At 38.6% G+C, this 9463-nt stretch overlaps 2 protein-coding genes across 2 annotated transcripts in view; one reads left to right on the forward strand and one right to left on the reverse strand.

Moving 5' to 3' along the window:
- LOC142352034 (uncharacterized) overlaps positions 1–9463 on the reverse strand; it is a 309880-nt gene that overhangs the window by 92246 nt on the left and 208171 nt on the right. The window lies entirely within an intron of this gene.
- The window catches only part of LOC142352035 (small ribosomal subunit protein uS11-like), a 211574-nt gene that overhangs the window by 10572 nt on the left and 191539 nt on the right, over positions 1–9463 (forward strand). The window lies entirely within an intron of this gene.

Genomic DNA, 9463 nt, shown 5'->3' on the forward strand with positions numbered 1-9463 from the left:
ATATGGATGATTTTTTGTAGAAGATCGAATATGGTGCAGTTTTTTCCTTTGATAGTCACTTTATCGGATGTTGATAGCACACTGCCCTTTGCATCGTATGAAAGATATCATAAAGCTTTCAAAGGCTTTAAATTCATCCACTTCTTGTTTTCTATTTAATTTCCTTAAGTGTTCCTGAAGTGCCTTGGCCTCAATAAAAAGGTTGTCGAATTTGCACCTGATCCACAGACCGAGCCTTCTAGACAAAATGTTTGTTATCGAAGCATCATTTTCAATTTTGGATCTTTCGAGAAGTAAATATGGCATTATCATTGTGTAAATTATAACAACGCATTCAGTCTGAGGCCCATTTTTAAGCGTCCTGGTGATAATGATGTTCATAACATATGCAAATTGAAGCCTACTTTAAAGAAGATTGGTTTCCAGTGAACTATTTCATGGTATATTTTCCGTAGTGTTTCTATTTTTTCGTCCTGAAAATTTCACCAAAAGTCGCATGGTTCTGTGGGTGTCTCAATTGAGGCTGTTGGGTCACGTTTAGCGGTTTCCTGATGGTCCGTTTTTGAATGTACACTGCAGTGTCTGCAATTGAAATTTGGATGGTGATCGTTTTTGTTGACAGGCTGCTGCATTTGATAGGCATATATGTACCGCAACCGTAGCATCAAACTCCACCTCCTCAGAGGTCAATAAAACATTTAGAGCAATGGGTTTGAGGGTCTGACATTGTCAGAGGGAGGCTGTTTACTGAGTGTAGATTACTGATAAAGATGACTATAACTATGCATAAAATTTATTGCAAAAGGATATAACTCTATGTAGATACAAGGTAAAAAATGAAATAAAATTGAAGATATCAATGCAGAGCCAAGTTCATGAAATATTTTTTTTTGTTAACAAGTTTTTTATTTGAAGTGGCAAATATTTTAGGTGACACGACAATAAGCGGTTTGAGTTTATAACATATGATATCAAACAGAACTCCGTAGCATTCAATGAAGTGAGAGCATGAGTAGTGGTGATCATTGAATCCTTCGACGATTCATGCTGATCTCAAATTGAGGGAGGATACTGGTTCACTATATTGAAGAGGTTGATTAGGTTAGCTCCACGATATGAGTGGATGGTTGCTCCGACTGCGCTGCTTTCAATATATTTTGTCCTGGATGCGCCAATTACAAACTCTTGCTCATTCCCGGGCAGGATCTGTGCAGCAAATTGCCTCATCACCTGCAAAAATATGAAGAAGTATCGTCTGGTTTACGTATGTACAATCAGCTTCAAATGACGCGCTAACACAGAACCACACTCACATACACACAGCATACACACGCACATATATATATATATATATATATATATATATATATATATCAAATACACTATATAAATATATATGAAGTAAGCATGTGTAGGTGTGTAGAAACAGTACAACCTGGTGGTTAGACGTCTTTTTCCTCTCGGTTTGGCCACAGACCCCAGAGAACACCCAAAACCTGGGGATCGTAGACCCGAGACCACCAACAGCACGCAGTACTACTGACAGAGCACAAAGAGGAGGGCACAGCGAAACACTGAGAGGACTACTGACAGTGTCAAACACTGAGAGTGTCAGACACTGAGAGTATCAAACTTGACGAGACCCCACTAAGCTGGGGGAGCAAAACAGAGTAAAGGTCGTGTAACTATGGCCGCATTGATGTAATAATTCCAACACAAAAATTTGACATTTAAGTATTAGTTCAAATACGAAATTTTAGGTTCCGAAAACTGGTTTTGACGGAGGGAGTGATTGTTAAAACATTGAGCGATATAAACAAGTTTGCCGCTCGAAGATTCGATTATGTACGGCTTTTTGCGCTGGATATGTCCAAAACGTTTCACAGAGTCTCACACCATCAGATTGTAAATGGCTACCTCACTATTGAGCCAAGTGTTAACCACAAGGTCGTTGACTGGAAAAGCAGTTTTCTTGAAAAATGAATGCAAGAAACGAGATATCGGAATAAATTTTCCAGTGCAAGGATTCTAAATCAGGGTGTTGATCAGGGTACTGTCGGTGGCATCTATGTCTACAATGTGAGTCTAGATGTAAAAAACACAGGCAACTCAACTATCTCAATTTTTTCTGACGACCACACTCCTTTTGTTGCCCGAAATAGCGGTCGCGATAAAGAGAAAGAACCAATTTCAAATATTAATAAATTTATTGAAGATCGCAAACTCATTTTGAACACTGCGAAATCATTTGAGCTCAGGATTAGGCTTAGGCCATGAGACGTGTCACACCTGAAGACTGTGAAGGGAATCAATGTAACAGACATTATCAGAGTTGGGGTTGATATTGACAAAAACATGACCTTTCAGATCCAAATCAATGATGTAGCGAAAAAGTGCTCGCAGTGTGTACATCTGCTATTCCGAATGAAGCAGCTGGGATACACTCGCTCTGAATTGAAAATGCTACATGACAGTCTTTTCTTATCCCGAATTTCCTACGGTTTTCTGGTATTGGGTACCGCAACCGTAGCACCAAACTCCACCTCCTCAGAGGTCAATAGAACAGCTGGAGCAATGGGTTGGATCATCTGACATTGTCAGAGGGAGGCTGTTTACTGAGTGTAGATTGTTGATAAAGATGAATATATTTATGCATAAAATCCATTGCAAAAGTATATCACACTATGTAGATACAAGGTAAAAGATGAAATAAAATTGAAGAAATCAATGCAGAGCCAAATTCATGAAATTTATTTTTCTGTTAACAAGTTTTTTTTTTGAAATGGCAATTATTTTAGGTGACACGAAAATAAGCGGTTTGAATTTATAACATATGATATCCAACAGAACTCCGTAACATTCAATGAAGTGAGAGCATGAGTAGTGGTGATCAATGAATCCTTCGACAATGCATACTGATCTCAAATTGAGGGGAGGATACTGGTTCACTACATTGAAGAGTTCGATTAGGTTAGCTCCACGATATGAGTGGATGGTTGCTCCGACTGCGCTGTCTTCAATATATTTTCTCCTGGATGTGCCAATTACTAAATCTTGTGCATTCCGGGGCAGGATCTGTGCAGCAAATTGTCTCATCACCTGCAAAAATACGAAGAAGAATTGTCTGGTTTACTCAGGTACAATCAGCTTCAAATCACTTGCAAACACAGGAGCACACTCACAAACACATAGCATATATATATATATATATATATATATATATATCAATATATATATATATATATATATATATATATATATATAAATATATATTTTCACATACACTATATAAATATATATGAAGTAAGCATGTGTAGGTGTATATAAACAGTACAACCTGGTGGTTAGATGTCGTTTCCTCCCGGTTGGGCCACAGACCCCAGAGAACACCCAAAACGTGGGGGACGGTAGACCCGAGACTACCAACAGCACGCTGGACCACTGACAGAGCACAAAGAGCAGGGCACAGCGAACCACTGAGAGCAAACTTGACGCGCCCCCACTAAGCTGTGGGGAGCAAAACAGAATAAAAGTCGTGTAGCTATGGCCGCATTGATGTATTAGTTCCAACACAAAAATTTGACATTGAAATTTTAGTTCAAATACAAAAATTTGACATTTGAAATTCAAAAATGTTTCTGGTACATGTTAAAAAACTCTTTTTCAGGAAAAAAAAACAATTAACTGATTTCCTAGAATTCAATAGATAGAGTCAAAGAAGAGTTTATGTAATTTGTAAATAAATTTCTTTGATATCCGCTCAGGAAGAGGCGACAAAGGAACCAGGAAGTGGAGGAAGAGCGTTAAGGCAGCCACGCAGAAGCAACTTGATAGTCGAGATTTTGATGCTACTGCGGAGGTTTTCAACAATCATTACGATGACACTTCAACTACTTCTAATTACATTGAGCCTGCGCATGCAGAAGCCGCTCCCGATTTTCAAGAGCCGCCATCTCTAGAGTCTTCAATTACCTGAGAAGAGTAAAGAAGACGGCTACAGGAATCGATGGTATTCCCTAATGTGTCTATAAAAAAAGGAAAAAAGCTGGCTGAAGTAATGACGAATATTTTTAACGCTTCACTTTAAAAATAGCAATTTCTTGAATGCTTAAAGATTTCCTGGATTGAACAGTTGCCAATGAAGATAAATCTTTAGTGCGTGCAATATTACCAACCTGTCTCGATAACGCCGCTCATCTCACGCCTTTTTGAACGCATACGGTATGAGTCTTATGTTTCAGCAGAGTATAACTCCTGGCTTCCTGAATAACATTTTAGGTTCCAAAATCTGGGTTTGACGGAGGGAGTTATCGCTAAGACATTGAACGATATAAACAAGTTTGCCGCTCGAAGATTCGATTATGTACGGCATTTTGCGCTGGAAATGTCCAAGGCGTTTCATAGAGTTGCACCATAAGATTGTAAATGGCTACCTTGCTATTGAGCTTTCTTGAAAAACGAACGCAAGAAACAAAATATCGGATTATGTTGTCCAGTGAGAGGATTCTAATTCTATTTCCTAATAAGGTGAAAGAGCAAACTTCACATATTAAGAAATTTATTGAAGATCGCAGCCTCACTTTGAACTCTGCAAAATCATTTGAGCTCAGGATTAGGCTTAAGCCATGTGACGTGTCCAACCTGGAGCCTGTGAAGGGAATCCCTGTAACAGACAGTATCAGAGTTGGGTTTGATATTGATAAGAACATGACCTTTCAGATCAACATCAATGATGTAGCAAAAAAGTGCTCGGAGTGTGTATAACTCTTCTACTCCGAATGAAGCAGCTGGAATATACTCGCTCTGAATTGAAACTGCTACATGACAGTCTCCTCTTATCCCGAATGTCCTACGTATTTCTAGTATTGGGTGGCGCCAACAAATCCCTTTTGTCAAAGCCTGATAAAAATTAGAAACATGCAGTGAAAATTGGAACAATTTCTAATTTCACACCCATTCAAGAAATCAATTCAGAAAAAGAACAGCGCTCTCTTGAAGCAATTATTTTTAGGCAGGTAAGCTAAAAGTTTCTCTAGAAGCTAAAAAATTTGTACAACTATGTAACGGTTGAGGAAACAATTGAAATTGCGCTTAAAGAACTGTACTCGTTTGACAAGATTCCTGCGATTCAGAGGTCAGCTATGATAATTCTTTACTCTCTGCAGCTTTAGCCATTGTGAATTTGATCGTTAGCGGGCCTAAGAATGAGAGAAAGTAATAATTTGATAATGTTCTGAAATGTTACAGACAAGATGGTTCAAAATTTGGGCAGCCGGTTCTTTCCATCGCGTGGTAAAGAGTGTTCAATAGAGTGAAAAAAAGGAACTTCTGACAAAAATAACGATATTCCTTGGAATTTCTCCCAACCCCAGTAAAAAAGAATTGATTGAAAAACGCACAGACTCTTCTGTTCAAGGGTCGTTTAAGCACAAAGACTGACATGATTGTGTGTTATGATCCAATCAGCTACAGCATCTCAACGCAAAAATTGAAAAACTACAGACCACTTAATGTACAAGAGCTGACAGACTACTTGACCACGAAAAAAAAACAAATTGAAAGTCCTGGTATATTGCCAGAGCTTTGGAACCCCTGATTATTTCAAAGATTTGTTAAGCAATGGGATACTGTTCCGGGGGCGACGAAGCATCTGATGTTGAATTGGAGGCAAAAAACACAGCTGGGAGGCTACAATTTGCTCAAACAGGATTCCGCGGAGGATTTTAACATTCATTACGCTGAAATTTTAACTATTTCTAATTACATTGAGCCTGCGTATGCAGAAGCTGGTCCCGATCTTCCAGAGCTGCCATCTCTAGAGTCTTTAATTACCTGAGAGGAGTAAAGAAGACGGCTACAGGAATCGATGGTATTCCCTACTGGGTCTATAAAGAAAAAGAAAAAAAAGCTGGCTGAAGTACTGACGAATATTTTTAACGCTTCACTACAATATCAGCAGTTTCTTGAATGCTTAAAGATTTCCCGGATTGAACAGTTGCCAATGAAAATAAAAATCGTCACGCCTTTTTGAACGCATAGGGTATGAATCCTATGTTTCAGCACAGTATAACGCCTGGCTTCCTGAATAACATTTTAGGTTCCGAAAACTGGTTTTGACAGAGGGAGCGATCGTTAAGACATTGAACGATATAAACAAGTTTGCCGCTCGAAGATTCGATTATATACGGCATTTTGCACTGGATATGTCCAAGGCGTTTCACAGAGTTGCACCATCAGATTGTAAATGGCTACCTTGTTATTGAGCCAAGTTTTAACCCAAAAGTTGTTAACTGGAAAAGCAGCTTTCTTGAAAAGCGAACGAAAGAAACAAGATATCGGAATAAGTTGTCCAGTGCAAGAGTATCAGAGTTGGAGTTGATATTGATAAGAACATGACTTTTCAGATCCACATCAATGATGTAGCGAAAAAGTGCTCGGAGTGTGTTTACATCTACTACTCCGAATGAAGCAGCTGGGATACACTCGCTCTGAATCGAAACTGCTACATGACAGTCTTCTCTTATCCCGAATATCCTACGGTTGTCTAGTATTGGTTGGCGCCAACAAATCCCTATTGTCAAAGTTTGATAAAAACTAGAAACATGGAGTGAAAGTGGGAACTATTTCTAATTTCACGCCCATTCAAGAAATCAATTCAGAAAAAGATCAGCGCTCTCTTGAAGCAATTATTTAGAAGCAGTTAAGCTAAAAGTATCTCTAGATGTTAACAGCCTGTAGAACTTTGTACCGGTTGAGGAAACAACTGAAACTGCGCTTAAAGAACTGTACTCGAGTGATAAGATTCATGAGATTCCTGGGTCAGCTATGATAATTCTTTCCTCTCTGCAGCTTTAAACACTGTGAATTTGATCGTTGGCGGGCCTAAAAATGGGAGAAAGCAATAATTTGATAATGTTTTGAAAGGTTAAAGACAAGATAGTTCAGATTTAAGCAGCTGGTTCTTTCCATCGCGTGTAAAGAATGTTCAGTAGGGTGAAAAAGAGGAACTTCTGACATAATAACGACGTTCCATGGAATTTCTTCCAAACCCAACAAAAAAGAATTGGTTGAAGAACGAACAGAATCTTCTGTTCAAGTGTCGATTAAGCACAAAGATTGACATGCTTGTGTGTTATGATCTAATCAGCTACAGCATCTCAACGCAAAAGTCGCAAAACTATAGACGAATTACAAAATATTGTCTTGTTTACGTATGTACAATCAGCTTCAAATGACGCGAAAACACAGCAGCACACTCACATACACACAGCATACAGACGCACTCACATATTTATATATATTTATGTATATATATATATATATTATATATATATATATATATATATATATATATATATATTCAAATACATTATATTAACATATATGAAGTAAGCATGTGTAGGTGTGTAGGAACAGTACAACCTAGTGGTTAGACGTCTTGTTCCTCCCGGTTTGGCCACAGACCCCAGAGAACACCCAAAACCTGGAGATCGTAGACCCGAGACCACCAACAGCACGCTGGAGCACTGACAGAGCACATAGAGCAGGGCACAGCGAACCACTGAGAGCAAACTTGACGAGCCCTCACTAAGCTGGGGGACCAAAACAGAGTAAAGGTCGTGTAACTATGGCCGCAGTGATGTATTAGACATTATGTAAAAATTTGACATTGAAGTTTTAGTTCAAATACAAAATTTTGGACTTTTGAAATTCCAAAACTTTTCTGGTACATGTTAAAAAACTCCTTTTCACAAAAAGGAAACAATTAACACATTCCTTAGAATTCAATAGAAACAGGAATCGATGGTATTTCCTACTGGGTCTATAAAGAAAAAAAAGAAAAAACCTGGCTGAAGTACTGACGAAATTCTTTAACGCTCCACTACAACATCAGCAGTTTTCTGAATGCGTAAAAATTTCCCTGATTGAAAAGTTGCCAAAGAAGATAAATTCTTAGTGCGTGAAAGACTACGGACCTGTCTCGATAACGCCGCTCATCTCAAGCCTTTTTGAACGCATAGGGTATGAATCCTTTGTTTCAGCACAGTATAACGCCTGGCTTCCTGAATAACATTTTAGGTTCCGAAAACTGGTCTTGACGGAGGGAGTGATCGTTAAGACATTGAGCGATATAAACATGTTTGCCGCTCGAGGATTCAATTTTGTACGGCTTTTTGCCCTGGATATGTCCAAGGCGTTTCACAGAGTCTCGCACTATCGGATTGTAAATGGCTACCTCACTATTGAGCCAAGTGTTAAACACAAAGTTGTTGACTGGAAAAGCAGGTTTCTTGAAAAATGAATGCAAGAAACGAGATACTGGAATAAGTTTTCCAGTGCAATGATTCTAAATCAGGGTGTTGATCAGGGTACTGTTGGTGGCACCTATGCCTACAATGTGAGTCTAGATGTAAAAAACACAGGCAACTCAATTATCTCAACTTTTGCTGAAGACCACACTCCTTTTCTGGCCCGTAATAACGGTCGCCATAACGAGAAAGAACAAATTTCACATATTAATAAAGTTATTGAAGATTGCAACCTCACTTTGAACACTGCAAAATCACTTGAGCTCAGAATTAGGCTTAAGCTATGTGACGTGTCCAACCTGGAGCCTGTGAAGGGAATCCCTGTAACAGACAGTATCAGAGTTGAGGTTGATGTTGATAAGAACATGACCTTTCAGATCCAAATCAATGATGTAGCAAAAACGTGCAAGCAGTGTGTACATGTGCTATTCCGAATGAAACAGCTGGGATACACTCGCTCTGAATTAAAAATGCTACATGAAAGTCTTTACTTATCCCGAATGTCCTACGGTTGTCTAGTATTGGGTACTGCAACTGTAGCACCAAACTCCAACTCCTCGGAGGTCAATAGAACAGCTGAAGCAATGGGTTGGAGTATCTGAAATTGTCTGAGGGAGGCTGTTTACTGAGCGTAGATTATTGATAAACATGAATATAACTATGCATAAAATTTATTGCAAAATTATATCACACTTTGTAGATACAAGGTAAAAAATGAAAAAAAAAATGAAGAAATCAAGGCAGATCCAATTTCATGAAATATATTTTCCAGTTAACAAGTTTTTTATTTGAAGTGGCAATTTTTTATGTGACACGACAATAGACGTTTGGAATTTATTACATATGATATCCAACAGAACGCCGTAGCATTCAAAGAAGTGAGAGCATGAGTAGTGGTCATCGTTGAATCCTGCGACAATGCATACTGATCTCAAATTGAGGGGAGGATACTGGTTCACTACATTGAAGAGGTCGATTAGGTTAGCTCCACGACATGAGTGGATGATTGCTCCAACTGCGCTGCCTTCAATATATTTTGTCCTGGATGTGCCAATTACTAAATCTTGTGCATTCCGGGGCAGGATTTTGTACAACAAATTGTCTCATCACCTGCAAAAATACGAAGAAGTATTGTCTGGTTTACTCTTGTACAA

This window comes from Convolutriloba macropyga, chromosome 13, assembly GCF_964194025.1.
Source record: "Convolutriloba macropyga chromosome 13, txConMacr16.3, whole genome shotgun sequence".
In the NCBI taxonomy this organism is placed as follows: domain Eukaryota; kingdom Metazoa; phylum Xenacoelomorpha; order Acoela; family Convolutidae; genus Convolutriloba; species Convolutriloba macropyga.